Below are 18034 nucleotides of genomic sequence, written 5' to 3'. Positions count from 1 at the left end.
ACCACAAGTAATAACCTCCTTCCTCTCACAGCCTAAACTTCTGTGTAAGTGAAATTCTCTAATGGACCTGTTCTCATGCAAGCCCAGCACTTGTTCCCTCTAATCATGGCTGTGCAGTTCACCCCTACCCACAGAACATGAACCTACTGCCATTTGACCAAGCAGCCCCCATTTAAAGCAAAAACAATACACCAAGAGTGTTACATCCACACACTAAAGAGGGGAGAAAAAGTCCCAAAGTCAGTCACCACTACTTCCACCATTATCACTTCCTTGAGAAGGGGCCCTCACAACTGGGCTAGAAGGCTATGCTTGCCCTTGGCCCAGCTCTCTAGTCCAGTCCATCCTTTATTTCTTTTTTTTTGGAATGAGGAACACCTTCAAAGTGATGCTATAATATACTTTTCCCTCAAAAAAAAATTGAAACACTGTACTTTTTCAAGGGTAGCTCCTTTTTTGTTTACTTCTTTGTGCAACCTGCCCTCTCAAAACACACAAACAACTTTATTTGCTCAAAAATCATCAGCATCCTAATTCCAGATGGAAACTGCGCTAGGTTAAACTATCTGTAAACTATTTTCTCTATTCCCTGCACTGGAGAACTTAAATTATGACTCACATTTCAAAGCAGTTTGCAGGAGGCAGCTATGCCAACCCAACTGCCCAGTGCTCCCCCTAGGTCCCATTCTTCCTTAGACAGCATTTGCCAGACCACTTGGAGACAATCCAGCTCACCACCGCAGCAGAAAATACCTTGGGCGGGTTTCATTGAATGATTATGGTTTATGAGAAAGTCAAATACAAAAGGCACAGCAGAAGTACACAACGGACAGTGAGAACAGTTCTTCCAGTGGCAGCAGTCAGGTTAAGAATTCATGAAATATCCTGGGTCATCCTTAGACATCCCCACTAGTGTCACTGCCAGGATCAAAACCACTTGTTAGTGAACCGGAGTGGCTTGGGAAGCACATGTTTGAGCTAACAGCTCATTCCTTCGTCTGTCTGAATATCATAACCCTGTCTGGAGGCACATCTATCAGATGTGTTAGAAGGAATAACCCATTAACCACAGAAACGTTTTGAACTTCCAAAGAGGCATACAACTATAAATCCCAAGGGTTATAGGCTAGAAAGTAAGAGGACTTGAGCCTAGATTATGTATTATTTTCTACACTAAATAGTAAATACACTTTCATTTCAATGAGATTCTTCCATTTCTAACTTTCCACCATCCACAGGAGAACTAAACCATGATTCACTAGGAGTTTGGCACGGCAGGAACCTAAACGTTAATATGGAAAAATTTAAGTCTTCTGGATTTAACCACAAATAACCCATCACTGAATACATCTGCAAAACAAAATTAAAATTAAGCCAGATCTCACAAGTCTGCCTTTCACTACAAAAACCTGCATCTTTTACCTTGAAGTTTCTATGGAAAGAGATTACAAAGAACTGAAAAATAAATTTAAAAAAAAAAAAAAAAAGGAAAAAGGAAAAGAAAACAGCAGAGGATCCATGAACCATCTTCCTTCTCAATGAATCTGTGCTGCACCATGAACCATTTTAATTTACAAAATTATCAATGAATTTGCAATTTTCTTCAACATCCTTTATTTCCTGTGTACCACAAGAATTCTATTTAGACCAAGTCCTTCACATTGGATTTACTTCACTGATTTCACAAAATCACACAATCTGCTACTGCCTTGCCTCTTCCCCTTTCTGATGATCTGAATTTCTATATTTAGATGTTCCATTAGTCTCAGTTAGAATAAATGTTCTGCTCCTTCCTTTAAGACCACTATATAGTGATCTAGATTTACTATAGAGTAAAGGTGAATTTGTTAAACTACTCTGATCACCCTTCAGATGAAAGCCAAGTGATATTTCTATACCCAAACAGATAAGTCATAAAAACGTTAAGTGGATGTGAAGAACCTCCCTAATTTTGCTCTGGACAAGACTGAAAGTAATGAAGTATGTTACAATCTAAACAGTAATCACCTAACACATTTTCTATGCATGTGAACTTAAATGATCTCAACTCCTATAGGAAATTATAATATATGTAATGTCAGAAATAATATGTATTAATGACAGTTCTCTTGGTTAAATTCTTTACAAATGTTATTGGGACTAAAGGCCTGTAAGGAGGACATAGGGACAATTTCCTATCTTCAGAAAAATAAAAACAACTTCTAAATTGCATGAAAGACTTAGGATTAAACCCAGGAACTTCTATAACCAAGTTTCAAATTTAAAACAGCAGATAATGAAGTCCCCAAAGTAAACACAGAATTATGCCATACCTAATTTAATACAGTAATGCAGCTCGCTTTAACACCTACACATAAATGAGATTGGTCTCCACATACTCCATATCAGGATTACTAGGGGAACATTACCTGTTAAACAGCATGTTGAAGCAAAATACAAACTCTTTACTGACACCTAACATATCAGACAAACTGTGTTTCTTGTTAAAAGGTGAAAACACTGAATGTGGTGCTTCTGAGAAAAAAAACAAAAAAAATCCCCAAGACCATCCTTGCTACATCCCTAAACCAATCACTATCTTCAATAACAATGAGATGCTGAAAGAAGCAAGAGCTAAGAATTACCAGAATTCAACACCCTCATTGCTTAGATCTCAAGGGCTATTAAGTCCTGAGTAGGAAGGCTGTTCACAGTTCCATGTAAACATCTGTGCAGAGAAGCAATTCCCAGCGTATTTCACACTGGTACTATCCCCAGCTTTATGAAATGAGATTATCCCAAAAATTAGGCCTACAGCTTTAAGCCAGTATTGTTTAGAGCCTTGACAGCCATACATGCCTTATAAATACTGCACCACATGGAAAACCAAGAAAAGTGCAGTGTAAACCCACAATTTTTGGTGATGAGCTGCAGGCATTATCTATGCCCTGAAGTGTATCTGAAATCACATCCTGGATGGAAAATGCAATTAAGTCTAATGTAAATTTCAAAATATAACAGGTATAGACATCTAAGACCTACCAAAGAACATGCTTTGAGGGTGATATAATGCAAGACTGGCAGATGCCAATCCCTTTCCATTGAAGAAACTGAGACAACTCACAGCAGATTGATCTGGTATCTCTGTACAGAACTAGACCGGATGCAGTGTCATCTCCCATAGATGAGTCAACACATCATTAGCTATTTCATGATAGCAGCTATTTCAGCTGCAACCAATCCATTTTTCTAGATGTGATGTGTCTCACAGCAAAGATGCGTATTAGAAAGCTGAAAGACTCACTCTGAAAGAGGACAAGAAGCTCATGCAGCATTTACCTAGATTAAACACTGAAACAGTGAGCTGAACAATAAGCAATCATTTCCAGTGTAAAAGCCACATAAGCAAGCATGCTTGTTTACTTCTAAATGTAACTGGAGCCAGAGACAATGTCTGAAGAGGAACAAAAAAACAGTCCTCTGTAAGAGAAATATTTCCCATTTTTTGTAGAACATCTGGAGGAAGGAAGATTTTGGGACTACTCTTCTTTTCCCTAAGGTGACATTAACATTATCAAGATAAACAGTGTCTTCTTGATCACCACATTAATCATTTTAGCATTTGCCTAGTCTGCCCACACCAGTCAGTTCCATTTCTCACTTGATCTAATACCATGAAAAATAAAGACATGCATTTAGTTACCCGTCTTTACTTGTGCTCAGATGGCTGCACAGCCTTTACCTGCAGAAACCCCAGCTTCTAGGGCCATTGTGGAAGGGGACAGAACTAATTCGGGCTGCTAGACTGTGACACACTACTTGAGGAGCAAGAGCCAAGGCAGTGAGTAGGACCCAGTTGGTTTAAACAGAATCTTGGCATCTGCTAGAAGCAGACAACAAAACAATGTGACAGTACCTGGAGATGTCCTGTCACTGATGGAGCTGAGATGTGCTCCCATCTCTGTAACAAGACAATCAGCAGTTTACAGCTCACATAATCAGACCTACAGAAGCTTCCCTACTGAAAAAGGACAGAGCCATCTCTACTTGTGCCACAGAAATCACTGATGTAGGCAGAAGAAACTCCAGGGAAGAGCTCCTGAATGCATAATCTTCATCTTAGGTGGGATCTTTGGAGGGTGAGGGAGGCAGGTGGGCAGGACCATTCCAAAAATGTACGACATCATGGTTACACTAGCTGTATGCACCGGATCCATGTCACTTCCTTTCAGCAACAGCACACCCCCTCTGTTTGTCCTCCCTGACCCAAAGCTCCATGGTGCTTGCAGAAGTGAAAACAGGGGCTGATCCTGCTGAAAACAAGCCTGGAATAAGGAAATAATTTATTCAATTTGAGAAAGGAATATACGATCAAACAGTCCTGGGACGCTGCATTGCATTTCAGAAGTTCAAGTTTAGCTGTCATCAGGCACGACTGGAGATAAGTCGTGATCCAGCATCTCAGAAAATTCCAGGACACATCACATTCCAAAAGTTTCTTACCTCTGAATACATAATTCATTTTTAAAATTTTTTTTGCCTGAAATGGAGGAGAGGAAAGAGAGCAATACACTATCAAATCAACCAAATTCTTGCAAGTGAGAGAAAATATGCAACAGGAGAAAGCAAGCCATTTTGTGGAAAACTTTTTTTTTCCCCAACCAAGTTATGATACTCATTCATAGCAAAATACTGCAGTATGTTATTAAGATGTTAAAGCAGAAAAATGAGCAATAAGAAAATCAAGACAGAATCAGAAAGATTTTCATCCTGGATTTCCTCAAAAATTATTATTATTATCTCCTTCTATATCTTCACTAGGACTTCCAAATCAAGAATAAAATTTCTGCAGTTCACATGACCTCACTATTTTTGGTGTATCTGTATTCCTACCTCAGCAATGCCTGCCTCAGAAGAAAGGAAGAACTATGTCTATAGTACTAGAATAATAATTTAACAGGACTTAAATTAGTATATGGTAGAGCTGATTTTTTTTTTTTTCTCTGCTTGAATGATAAATATTCTTTACACAGTATGATTTCCAGAATTGGGTCCTCACCTTTAAGTCAACACTGTAGGCAGAGAAACCACATTATATTTTCTAGTAACAGTTATGCTCCTGGTCTGTGCATGGACAAGATGCTGAACATGGTGGATAAGACTGACTACTTGGAGAACAAACTAACAGACAAAATAAATTATGCTCAAAGCAAGACTTGACTGTGCAGAGAATAACTTACTGCAACTGAAAATAACACTTAAGTACAGGACTGTATCTGAAATGTGAGATAATGGACATGAATCTATATCATGTCATATAGGTCAATAAAAGTCACATCTGAGATACAAATTCTGTACTTCTAAGAACGAGGAAAACTTTTAGACAGTACAAAGCACATACCTCCTTAAAGGGGTACACCCTATCCCACCTGACAGCAAAGAAATATTCATGTATTTTGGCTGTTAGAGTGTAGGCCAAGCAAATTTTACAATGATAAACAATCCACATTAATATTAGCATGATGCACCTATCCATTGCACATGCAGAGAGTTTGACAAAGCATTCAGTGACTGTCTTGTATTTGCCAGCTGCACACAGCAAATCCAAGCCATAGCTTAGATTTTCTACATAAAGTCACCTACAAAACGGTTGTTAAAACTGCAACTATTTTACAGATGCTTTCAGAAAATATCCTATCAAAAAGATACAGGCCAACTGAATTGCAGTCCTTCATTCCCTTGCAGGAGGCTGGCTCTCTGCTACCAAGCTAAGAGAACAGACAGGAATGCCCAATTGCTCAAAGATGGCACAGTTGAGAGGCACTTTAAACCAGCAAATGGCCTCTGACAAATTCATGTCATTGAAATAAAGAGGAAGCAACCCTCATGTGCAAATAAATATACATACAAATGTCATGACACTCTTTCAAAGCTACCCTGTGCAAATCCAGGTAAAGAAAGAGCACATTACACAAAAGATGCTTCTCATATAGACACTGAAACCTACACAGAAATACCGAATTTTACAGACACAAGCAAAATTGGACATCAGTATTAAACTCCAATAATGTTCAAGGTCCATTACTATGAGAGCACAGAAATAATCATAACTATTAACTACCTGACTAATAATTCAAGTGGGAGGGCTGCAGGGGAAGGAAAGAAACCCCAAAAAAGCCACTCTATCAGTAGGTATGTGCTAAAATACAAAAAGCAAAACCAACGTCACAGCCACTGAATCTTGTAAACTCTGGTTTATGTAAGACCTTAAACTAGACAATCTAATTCTCATACTCAGATTTTCAGACTGGGTTAGGGAATTTGATGCACAGGTGATGCACATTTCAACCTGAAATGCGATGACTCAACATAAATACAGACTCTGCACTGATCAGAACTACAAGGAAGAAACTGCAAAGGAACCCCAGCCCAGCCCAAAGCACTAAACCTTGACTAGTACCACACTAATGATAGGTAAATTCTTTCTCAGACTTTTTAGACCAGATTAAGCCTCACAGGCTTTTTGAAAACAGTGTCACATCTCATTCTTTTAAATCAAAAACAGTCAGCAGAAATACCATGTTAAGCAGACTCTGACAATAAAATAGCCTGCCTTAAAAAATGTATATACTAAAGGCATAGTAGTAAAGCACAGGAAAAGGCTGGAAAATTCATCTGACCCACTGCTGAGACATGAGGAAGCCACAATCCTCAAAGCACAACCTATACAGCTCTATAGTCCTGCAGTTACAGCCACCTGTACAAATGAAATTAATAACAACGATCTTTTTGTAACAAAAAGTACCCACTGCTTTTTTTTTCCCCACAGAATTTAAATTATTAATTTGAGTAAGAAACAGATATTAGAGAGAATTTTTTTTAAAAAACAGCAGTTAAGTTTCAAACTATGGTATTCAGCTCCTTGCTTCATGTGAACTGGTCTAATGCTACTGAGTTCCAGAAAAAACTACCCAAGAACCAAATTAGAAGTTTGCTGTTAGACACATTTGGAAGGCAGGAACACACTTTTCCCTTATACTGTGGGAAAATATAAATCCAACACTTTTATCATTAGTTACCAAACAAAAGCTAGACCCAGCCTGTATTAATTGTGAACCAAGTTTCTATTTGTGTCATTCCTCCATATGGGGAACAAACTCCTTCACATGTCTCCACAGATTTTTACTACAGAAGTTGATGAATTAATGCCTTTGAAAAAATACTATCCTCACTCAAAATCTTAAGGCCATACACAAAGATATCAGCTAACTAAAGATCCAGGCATTGATGAGCCACTCGGCACTACAAGGCACACTGAATAACGAGGAGAGTTTGGCTCTTATATGCTCAGTGGTGCCCATCAGCAAACTGCACAGCATTGGAAATGCCAAGGTATCTCTAGTCCTGGTGGATTACAGAAACAAGCTTCCTTAACATCTAAAATCAGTCCGCCACTGAGAGTAGAGTCTCAACAGAAGCTTGAATCACACTAATGAAGTTGAAACAACATAAAAAGAAGGAAAGAGAGATCATTGATGTTTGGAGTTTTTGTCCCAGAAAAATAAACTGATTAAGAGTGGTCACATCCAAACTTAGAACAGCTAGCACGCCGTAAGAGTGGTTCTGGCCAAGTACATGTTTTCTTAGTCTCGGTAACACTTGCAGCTCGTAGATCAGTGAACAAGCCCAGACCAATGACCAAGTACACACCTACAGAAAGCAGTTCTGAAGAGTAAACTCTCTGTAGGCATACCTACAGTACTGCTTATAATCCAGTTCACCAGGAAGTTCCAGTTTGTTGTTTCCCAGAAAAGGAAAGGTAATCAGAAAAAGATTCCAAATAGTTTGGTCCAAGTCTTAATACACTGTACTTGAAACCACAGTTTCACGTAGAAGGGTAACAACTTTGGTTCTGGCTTCAGTATCAAAGCCCAACAGCAAAATCTCAAAAATCCTACAGACTAGTACTCAAAGGAGCCAAGAGCTTGTTTAACATCCCCAGACTCTGAAATTAATGGTTTTTTATTTTCCTCAAGAGCACCTTTACATTTTGGCACACATATTCCTTTTAAGCAATTTCTCACATACAAATGAATTTGTCCTGACACACTTTCAGTCACAACTCTGCAGAAACAGAAGTTACTGTACAGAAACATCTTTAAGCCATCACATCTGGTAATTACTACTACAGAACACCAGGATTCCACAAAGAATTACTATGTAAGACAAATGCCAAATAAAGCAATTCACATTTTCAGAGCTATCTCCTAACCACACACTTCAAAGGGGTCTAGATCAATGTCTGACTGCAGCTACATACGACATGATGCCATTTGTACATCCAAACTGGTATCTGCCAGTTGCAAGTCTTGCTCAATAAAAATGAAGGAAAATAAAAAATAAAAAAGAAACAAGGAAAAAAAAAACAAAACAAAACCTACAAAACAACAACAAAAACCACATCCTGCACAGCAGAACAGAAGAGTCTTCCTGATCTTGCTTATTATTAAAATTTTGTTCTTTCTGATGCAACATCTGTTTTAACTATACACCATAAAGAACATGAGTTCAAAATGAGCATTTGATGGATCCCACCCTTAGGATGAGAACAAATCCCCCTCCAGACACAGCTGTGTCAGTCTGAGGTTGCTGTGCTGAGCACATCCCTAGTTCTGCATCCTCTACTCATTACTGTTACCACCCACATCAACGTGCCAGCTGAGAGAAATGGAACAACACTCTCCAATTTACTGTGACTTTTACCTGCCAAGCCAGCTTGAAACAGTTTGCTATAGGTCCTTGTTAACCCAAGTCATGCTGATGGAAATGCATGGTTCCAGAAAAGCTCAAAGAAATTTCAATCAGAGCTATCAATCTCCAACCCCACTTCAATGTAAGTCCCATTTCCACCCCATGACCTAGATGATCAGCCAGTTCAGATACATGATCCAGCCAAAATTCAACAAAACAAAACAAAAAAAAACAATTAACTACCTGATTAACTCCCTGACTTCACTTAACTCACAGCTACAAAAGCCTCCTTGCCAGCGGCTGAAGATGCACAGTCAAGAAGGACACACAACACCCAGAGCTTCAGTTTAAGCTGCCAAGTCTATTGACAAGGCAGAACTATGAGGCAAAACTAAAATTGAGCTGCTTCAGCAAAGAGTGGTCACAGCCTCCTCCTCCTCCTATGCAAGCACTAACATTTGTATAGCCATGAAGTCAGTTCAGGCAGTTGATCCAACTGAAGCTTAACATCTTTCTGTACAGCTATTTTCAGCTGGATCAGCAAAGAAAGACTAACAGAGGAAAACAGATCCTTTTGGTCAAAGCATCGGCAGAAAAATCAAAGCTGCTGTGGTAGTAATTCAATAATATGACTGTAGAGGACATGTTAAGTCTTAGCTTGATTGAATTTATGCTTGGTATTCTGCAGGAAAAGAAAGGCAATATGCTCCAATTTCACTTATTAATATTTTGAGATCAATTGAGACTTAACAAGAAACCTGTAATTTTAATATATGCTCACTTATCAAAGCAAACTCCAAAAACAAGACTAAGGACAAGATTTCACATTAGTTTAAACCAAGCTTGCTTGATAAGCTGGCAAAGCAAACAAAAATATAAGTAAACTTTGACCCTTCCCCTAAAGAAAAGAGCAAAGTAAGAAGAATGTCAGACAAGCAGATGAACTCAATAAGTAGGATACAACTCCAAACTCATCAATTAGACCAGCTTAGGCTGCGAATCTCTTACTTGACAGTTTCTGTAAAACATCTTTTCCAGAGTACAAAAGATTCAATTTCTATAGCATTAGAGCATTTTTTTTCCAATGCTATGTAGTTCCATCAATATCACTAGTGGAATAAAACCAGCTATAGGCAGAATTCAAGACATACTTCACAATGCTGTAATAGGCTCTCACAAACACAAAATAAAAAGTCTACTATAATATGTTTTTCCCAATAGCTTCTATTCCTGGGGAAGGAAGCACTTTTTGCAAAGACTTTCACTACCATTTCAGAAAGTTTTTATCCCATCATATCCATTATGGCAGGAAAGAAAATTACTTACAGATCATTCTGACACTAAGCGGCTCTATCAAACTACAAAATGTGAGACTTAGAAGTCTGGCAAGTTTTAAGAGCCCAATGTGGCTTGTTGGTTTAGGTTTTTTTCTTCCCAAATGCATAATGCTGTCAAAGTACTAACAAAAAATCAGAAGGTTTCACAACACTACGTGAGAAGATAAACAAACTTGCCTACTCTGTCTAGTTTACATGCACCTTCAGTTTTCACACATTTAAGCTAAATAATAAATGCAGGAAAGTAATTCCCAGGATGAAAAATAGATTTTCTGCTAGTAAGGATTTAAATGGTTCATTTGAATTGCATTTCACATGTATACTTAAGGAAAAAAAATCTTTTATGTGTTAGGTTTAGAGTTCTGTAAATCTGAATTTTCACCAAGGCTTACAACCAACATTATATGCAATTAGAGATTAAAATGCTTTTACTGTAGGATAACTCAAGGTACCAAGACTCCTAGAATCACAGGCAAGGCTGAACACATCTGAAATTCATTGTTTTGGACTTCACTCACATTCTTATTTCTTCTGTAAGACTTTTGCTAAGGGAAAAAAACAGCACTTCCACAGACAATTGCCAAGAGATGAAGAAATGGAAAACACTCACTGATGAACAGAAAAACAATCTCTTTCTCTATGGTAACTATTAACTTCTGCATAAAGACCATTTTAGCAGTAACCATAGATCAATAAGTCAAATAGAACTGAGTCAGAAATCCATTTAAATATTTACATTTTTTGTTACAAGTCATACCTAGAGTATTACTGTAGCCAAAGAGAATGACTGTGCCTTCCATTTTATTCACTCTCCTCATTCAGGAGCCTATCTCGAGATACAGAATGATCAAAAATACAAAACGAGACCAAAACAAAATCCCTTAAACAAAATATATATTGTTAACAGCTATAAGCTTCTCCTACTCCGGACAGCTGAATTAGGCAATAATGACAACAAGACAGAAGCACACAGAAAAGCTCCCTTATCATTTCATAAACCTTTAATGAGCAGGTTATATAAATCGACTGGACCGAAGGAGTTGTAGATCAGAGCTGCTGCAAGACATTAACTCTACTGAGAGGGATACATAATTTCATTCTTGAAGACTGTTCATCTCCATGAGCGCAATAAAAGGAGTTAAGGGCACTCCAAACGGGACCTGCATTTAAACCCTTCGTGACCGACCAAGCACGGAGCGGGGCGATGCTCCCCGGGCCCACCGCAGCCCCCGCCCCGCTGTTGCTCATCCATCCCTCCTCGCCCGCAGGACGGGCCGAACCCGGCCGGCTGTTCCTTTGTGCAGCCTGGCGAGCTGCCGCACACGCACTGAGGCAGCGGCCAAGCCACGAACCGGGTGAAAAGAGACGAGCCCCGCTGCTCAAGGGGCCCTTTCCCCTACAACTCCCGCTGCCAGACTGGGTCGTCAGCACCATCGCCCAAAAGCCTCGTCTCGACGCCTCCCGAACTTCACAGCGCCCCAGCCCCAGCTGAGACGGGGCAGCGGGTTTTGGGGAAGCCCCTGCTTCCCGGAGCACCCACTCGCTCCCACGGCCACGCAGGGGCGGCAAGCGATACAAAGCGCCCGGGAGCGGCCGCGCCGGAGGGACCCTCTGACGGAAACCTGGCTGGGATTCAAGGCCTAAGAGAGACCGCAGGCACAGGAGGCAGCCCCGAGAGAATCCCATGAAGCGGCGCCGCCCCGGGGGTCGCTTCCTCGGGCCAGCGGCTCGGTGCTCCCCGCAGGGCCCTTCGGTGCCGCGGCCGCCCCCCGCAGGCTCCACCTGCGCCGGGCCCCCGCTCCACCGCACCGCGGGGATCGCGCCCCACCCCACCGCCCCCCGCCAGGGCGGGGACCGGAGGGTGCCCCCACGTCGCCCCCTGCCTCCGCACGCACTTTCCCGGAGTACCCCTGCCCCCCCCATCCCCTCCGGCCCCTCAAGCTTCCCCCGCCTCCGGCGCCCCCCCCGCCGCCGGACCCACCCGCGCCCCGCGGGGTTTGGCACGGCCCCGTCGCGCCCGCCCGCGGCTCCGGCCACCGGCCGCCGCGCCGATAGGCCCTTCCCCGCATCGCGGCCCGGCCGTGCTCACCTGCTATCCGCAGCCGCCTCCCTCCGGCGCCTCCTCCGCCGCCCGTCGCCACCGAGCAGCGCCGCCGCCGCCGCCGCTCCGCCCCCGCCCCCCGGCCGCCGCTCCCGCCCCCGCCGCCAGCCACGCCTACCCCGGCAGCCCATTGGCAACGCGCCGCGAAGTCCCGCCGTTGGATTTGTGTGAGGTGCTGCCCGTCAAAGCCTCGGCCCCGCCCATCCCCGCCCCACAGGTCCCGGGTGGTTTATTCACTCCGGGGCTTTGGCGCCCCCAATCTCTCGCTGTCGGTTCCGATTGGCTGACGCCGTGGGGACAGCGTGCCAGGATTGGCTGCCCGAGGTGCCACTGCGGCGCTGCGCCCGCCCCCCTCGGGGATCGGCTGCGCGGCGCGGCGGGAAGGCGGCGGTCGCTGCCGGGCCGGAGTCGGGAGCGGGGATTCCCCGCACCTCGGGGCCTCCCCGGCCTTCGGGGACCCGCTGATGTGCCAAGGGGCGATGCGCCTTTCACCTCCCGTCTGCGATTCGGTTTAGCTGTGGCTCTTGTCGCCTCACGACTGCGGCGGTGGTGGCACTAGGAGGAGGGTTCCCGCAGCCCTATTGCCACCTCGGTTTCCCCCCCGATAAACCACATGTCTGACCGACACCTTCCCCGGAGGCTGCAGTGGGACGTGCTGCTAATGCCATCTCTCCAGAAATCGTGATGCCCTACATCAGCCAGAGGCCAGGCTTGCAGGAAAATCGCGAGCAGGCTCCTTTTACCTCTACGACTGAGACTGAGAACCACAGTATTCTCAGTATATCTTTTCTTCGGCCCCAGAAACACTAGCAAGTCTCCATTTTCGAAGTGGAGACAGTACCAGCTGCTGAATTCAGCAGGGAGACTGCGCTTCAAAGGGAAGTTACCCCGGGGAATCCTCTGGGAGCAGCACCCTTGCGACTGCACATACGGGGCTTGGCCTGAACGCGTTAACGAGAATGCGTATTTCCAACAGCTGCCTCCTCTCACCAGACTTTCAAGCAGCTGCCTCATCCAAAATGCAAGCCAGAATGATTCCCGGTGCATTCAGTTGGGGGTGGGAGGGGGGAAGAAAAAAAATTTGAAGGTACTCGAAATGCCAAGATTACATGATGTTTCTCTTCATCCTTATATTCTCCCTGCATTCACCATCCCCCTTATTCCTCTTTGCTTCTGAATCAAGCAAAGAAACAGAGCAACAAAGAACACGAGCTATAATGTTGGCTGGCAAACATCCAGCAACTGAAATCACTGGGAATTTCAGAGCATCATGTGCAAAAATAATTTATCAAGTTTACTCAGGAAGTGCTTAGGCAGAAGTTTGAGTATGACACTGACTCAGTTTCACACTGATGCTCTGACACCCAAGTCATCCCTTGTTCATAAATTAAACTGAGAAGATGCAGGGGTTCTCCTTACATCTTCTTGCATATCCCTCTGCTTTCCAAGGAAAGCAAAATCAAGACAGAGAGCTGCCTTCCCTCTCAAATATTCAAAAATTGCTGGAGGATAAGATAATGATTTCTACCAATCCTAAGTTTTCTTCTGATTTTATGAAAACATTCCTGACTTAACATAGCTCTTAAAATACTGCATTCCCACTTCTTTCAGTGTAACACTCCATCTTATCCACAGTCTTTGGATTTCTGATGGAAATTTTTGTAAAGCATGGTGCCCTTAATTTCTTATGAAAACCTAATTCCAAATGAACAACTCCCATATTGTCGAGAAGCTCTGCTTCCAAATGAAAAGTATAAAGGAAAAGGCCAGGACATGCTATTGTAAATAAAATCTAATGTATGCTTCAGCTATTTATAGCTTCTACAAATATTTATTAGATGGCTAAATTAATTTGTTGCCATTACTGCTTCTCTGCTCAGCTGATAACTTGACCTCCCCATTGGTGACTGAAGGGAAAGGGGGCTGTGGTGGGAAAGGAAGGGAAGATGACCCTAGAGGTCACTTAGCTGGACACACTGAGCATCCAGCACAGCAAGCTGCACATTCACAGTGCTGCGCTGCAGGTCCAAGGCACGTTCTGGGGACTCAGTCTTCCCACAGCATTTCCATGGGAGAGGGGGAAACTACTTCTCCAAGGTCTGACACTGGAAGCAATGCTTCAAATGCTTTGATCCTCATGGATAACAAAGAAACGGAAGATACTTCATAGCCTTCACAAGAAACCAAACCAAATTCACTCCTTATCAACTTTTCTTTAAGACTGAGAACAGGGCTCCCTTGTGTAATACACGGGATTAATGGACATGACTGTCGCTGTCATGCCCACTGACTCCTGTCAGCTGTGCCTTTCTAGCCAAGATCCTTCCTGGACCCAGTGGGATAGCAGGAGAGTATGCTATTCCCTAAGGACCTGAGAATATATTACACACACATTCATGACAATGCAAACTCCTTTATCCCCACTGCAGATACCCGGAGGCTTAACCGCATTCTTCCCTATTGGTTATCTAAAATAATGTCAGTGATTAAATCTCCCTTCTCTAATCACACCATAATATTATCCCTTCTAGGAACAAGCCATACCAGCATAAATACTACCATATATGCATTTTTATGCTCATGAAGAGGAATTCCATCTTTCTGGCAAAATATATAAAATAATAGGAGCTTGTGTGTCTGAATGAGCACTGGAAATGTTCAAAAATACTTCTATAAGGTGCCATATTGGCTAGTAGCAACACATATCTACTATGGGAAGCAAATAAGCAAGTACCACAAGGGCTTTCTCCTGTCGTGCTCTGAGCAGATCTGAACCAATATGGTTGCTAAACCAAGGCATTCTGATTGCATAATATTTTCATCTTGATAGTGCTGCATCTGAGGTAAGCAAGCAATTTCAGAGTACTTCAGAAAAACTTCAATATAGGAAACAAAAGGTAAAGTCTTTTTGCAAGGCTTCTGACTAGAAGAAGCTTACAGGAGAAGCAAATGTTGAATAGGGCTGCCTATGTTGGCACAGCTATATGTTAATCTTCAAATAGTGGGCATAAATATATTTAATGAGCAAAGCTATGCAGTTGCCATCATTAGTACAGCAAGGATATGAGGAGCAAGAATCTGTCTTTAAAATCTGTCTTCCATGGAAAAGCATCAGCCAAACAGCTTGTCAAGAGCCATGGTCCTTGCATATCAAAAAGATATTCTCTAGCACAAGATTTATACAGGAAGAGTTTGACTGTACTTTCTACCTTGGTTCTTTAGATGTGATTAACCCACGGGAGAAGTATTTCATTCAGGTCCTCTTTGCCTTCATTTTGGGATGGGGATTTTCTCCTCATGGCCATTTCTTTCTCTCCTTCTGCTAGAGCCTTGAAGTCTGGAGCTTTGTATTTAATCACTGCCTATGGAGTCACTGCAGATGGTATCTGCTCAATGCTACCAAATGCTAGATGGCATCTAATAAAAGCATAAAAACCCTCATAAAATTATTTCAGAATTTGAAAGTACACATGCCCAGTCAAGAGGGTGAGTAAACTCAGTCAAGGGTCCTACTTAAATACGTTATTTTAATTCAGCTTTAATTCCAATGTATCTGCTTTAGTGTCACATGGTACAAAAGAATATGTCTGTGCTTCCAAATCCCTCCAAATAGATAATTTCACAGGGAGGACAGGACCTTCTAATTATGATTTTTACAAATGTGCTTTAATTTGGCTGTTCCATGACAGGGAAGGCTTCTTTTCTCAGTGGGGCTCTTTGTACAAGATAACCAGGATTAAAGACCACAACCAGTCTCTGAATAAGAAAATGCCCAAGAAGAGAGAAACAGCTGGAGGGAGGCCAAAGCTGCTGCCAAAAGATGCTTCAGTGAGTGAGTGCATTCACTCTGATGAGGGAGGCCAGAGGATAGCTCTTGAGAAACAGTTCCTGAATTAGCTTTCAGTCTTGTTATCTGGCAGTGAACTTTATAGCTTTCACAATGAGCAGCAGGCTTCACAATCCAGCCAAGTGTCCTTCCAGTGATGACACAGTGGATGTAGCTAGGCTATATGAGAAAGATTGTCAGCTAAGCAACGTTAGTGAAGGCTTGAAATGCTCTTTATCCTTACTAGGTATTAGTTTTGGCATGAGAACAAAACATGGTGCAAAAGGAAGGTCGCCAGCAAAGTAATAATGAGAAGAAGGATTAAGCTGGGCTTAATTTTGTAATAGTGACTGGTTTACATTAATGGTTTGCTGGGAAAACAGAGAAAGTCTGCATGATGGTGAACAACTGAGTATCTAATACACAGGAAACTGCAAAGAATTTTGTCCTTTCCATCATTAGAGAAGACTAGTCATAGCTTTGCAGCGTCAGGACTTAACCCAAACTGCTCTTTAAATCTGAGATTTCAATTATTTGAATGGCATAAGGTTAAAATATCAAATGAACCTTACATCTCATTTACTTACTTATTTTGAAGTCAGTTGTGACTCTCTAATAGGCTGTACCCACCACATTTATATGTCCTCTTAAATAAAACATGTGTGGGTCTTAGCAATGCAGCTTATATGTTCATAAAATCCAAGTAATTTTGTCCTAAATTCTAACTAAGAAATTTAATTGAGCCTCCAGTTGCTACTCTGTCTGTGTAAGCAGCAGATAGGGATCACCTAATCATTCAGAGATCTGTATTACTTTCCTTTTGTTTATTTAAAGAACTGTACACGACATATATTTCTTTAGACAAATTCCCTTGAAATATTGGACAATGAATGCAAAGAGCATGTAAACCTTGTGGCTACTCCTAAACAGCCGTCTGAGTACTCTGTAAGTGATACTGAAGCTCTCTCTTTTTGCCCTAGGTCAAAACCCTTCTTGTGTCACACAGAAAAATAGCAACATTCTTTATTCTCGAAAGCATTTATTATTAGAAAGACTAAATTGTCAAAATAAATGTTTTCTTGTTATAGAGATTTAACCACTATTATTTTCCACCATGTCCTTCGGTCAGAGACTTTGTTATACATCTTAAAAAATCCAGTCAATCAACTGTCTCTCAGCAGTAGAAAGTGACATCCCTATGAAGATCAGGGCCCTCAAATGAGACTTTGAACCCCTGCACTGGTAAACATCCAGAACAGCTTTGCTGCTGTCATTACAGATATCCTAGTGTAACTCAGGTCAGGCTCTGTGCACAGCGCCTGGCTTCTTCTCAGAACGAGCAGTTGCACTCCAGTAAATTAAGCAGTAACACAAATAACAATCCAGACGCCCAGGTTTTTCAAAGGTCTTCCCCCTGCCAAGCCTGTTTAGCCGTGCTTATGTATAAGTAAAGCCTACAATGGCCTAACTTTTACCATATTTCAAGCGCTTTGCATCTCGATTTTGTTAAGGGTCCAGTTCTGTTGAAATGGTTTCATCTGATAAGATTATTCTAGTAAGCAGGGCTTAACCTCGGGGAAACAAAGAGTGGATTGAAATAGAGTTCGCCCTTCCCTTCTCTTCCAGTCTACCCATGCACGCACGGGCTGCCAGCGCTCCCCTCTCGCTGCGCACCGCACCCGCGGGTCACCTTGCCAGGCAGATGCGGAGCTCCCTGCGCGCGTTTTCCAGAGCGGGGCTGCACAGCGCTGCTCGCCTCTGCCACCTGCTGGCAAAGCCGGAAACGGTCCAGGCGTGAAATCGGAGCCTGAAGTGCTGCCTGTGCACGCCTAAAATCCGTCTCCATTAACCAAAACCATCGTGGCACAAATAGGACAGTCTTCTGCTGTCGCTGCTCTTCACGCAGCTTTGGCTGCAAAGGCTATGCCCGAAGAACTCCGTCAGAAAAATACCTCCAAAATTAAAACAGTTGTTCTTGCACATATACAAGAAAGGCCTTCATTGCTTAGAGCATATTGGTGTTCTCTGAGACTGACTTGT

At 42.4% G+C, this 18034-nt stretch overlaps 1 protein-coding gene across 11 annotated transcripts in view; it reads right to left on the bottom strand.

Annotated features, from left to right (window-relative positions):
* NUMB (NUMB endocytic adaptor protein) overlaps nt 1-18034 on the bottom strand; it is a 98911-nt gene that overhangs the window by 79651 nt on the left and 1226 nt on the right. Inside the window, exon 1 of one of the 11 annotated variants that reach the window (XM_059849594.1) lies at nt 12157-12251. The exons of the other annotated variants lie outside the window; for them this stretch is intronic. The gene's annotated coding sequence lies outside the window, so the exon portion shown is untranslated. Of the gene's footprint in view, nt 1-12156; nt 12252-18034 lie in introns of those variants that run through there. 11 annotated transcript variants of the gene reach the window in all.

The sequence above is a fragment of the Haemorhous mexicanus genome, chromosome 6, assembly GCF_027477595.1.
Source record: "Haemorhous mexicanus isolate bHaeMex1 chromosome 6, bHaeMex1.pri, whole genome shotgun sequence".
NCBI classification, from domain to species: Eukaryota; Metazoa; Chordata; class Aves; order Passeriformes; family Fringillidae; genus Haemorhous; species Haemorhous mexicanus.
The sequence above is the reverse complement of the archived record's forward strand: the minus strand, read 5'-3'. Positions and strand labels throughout refer to the sequence as shown.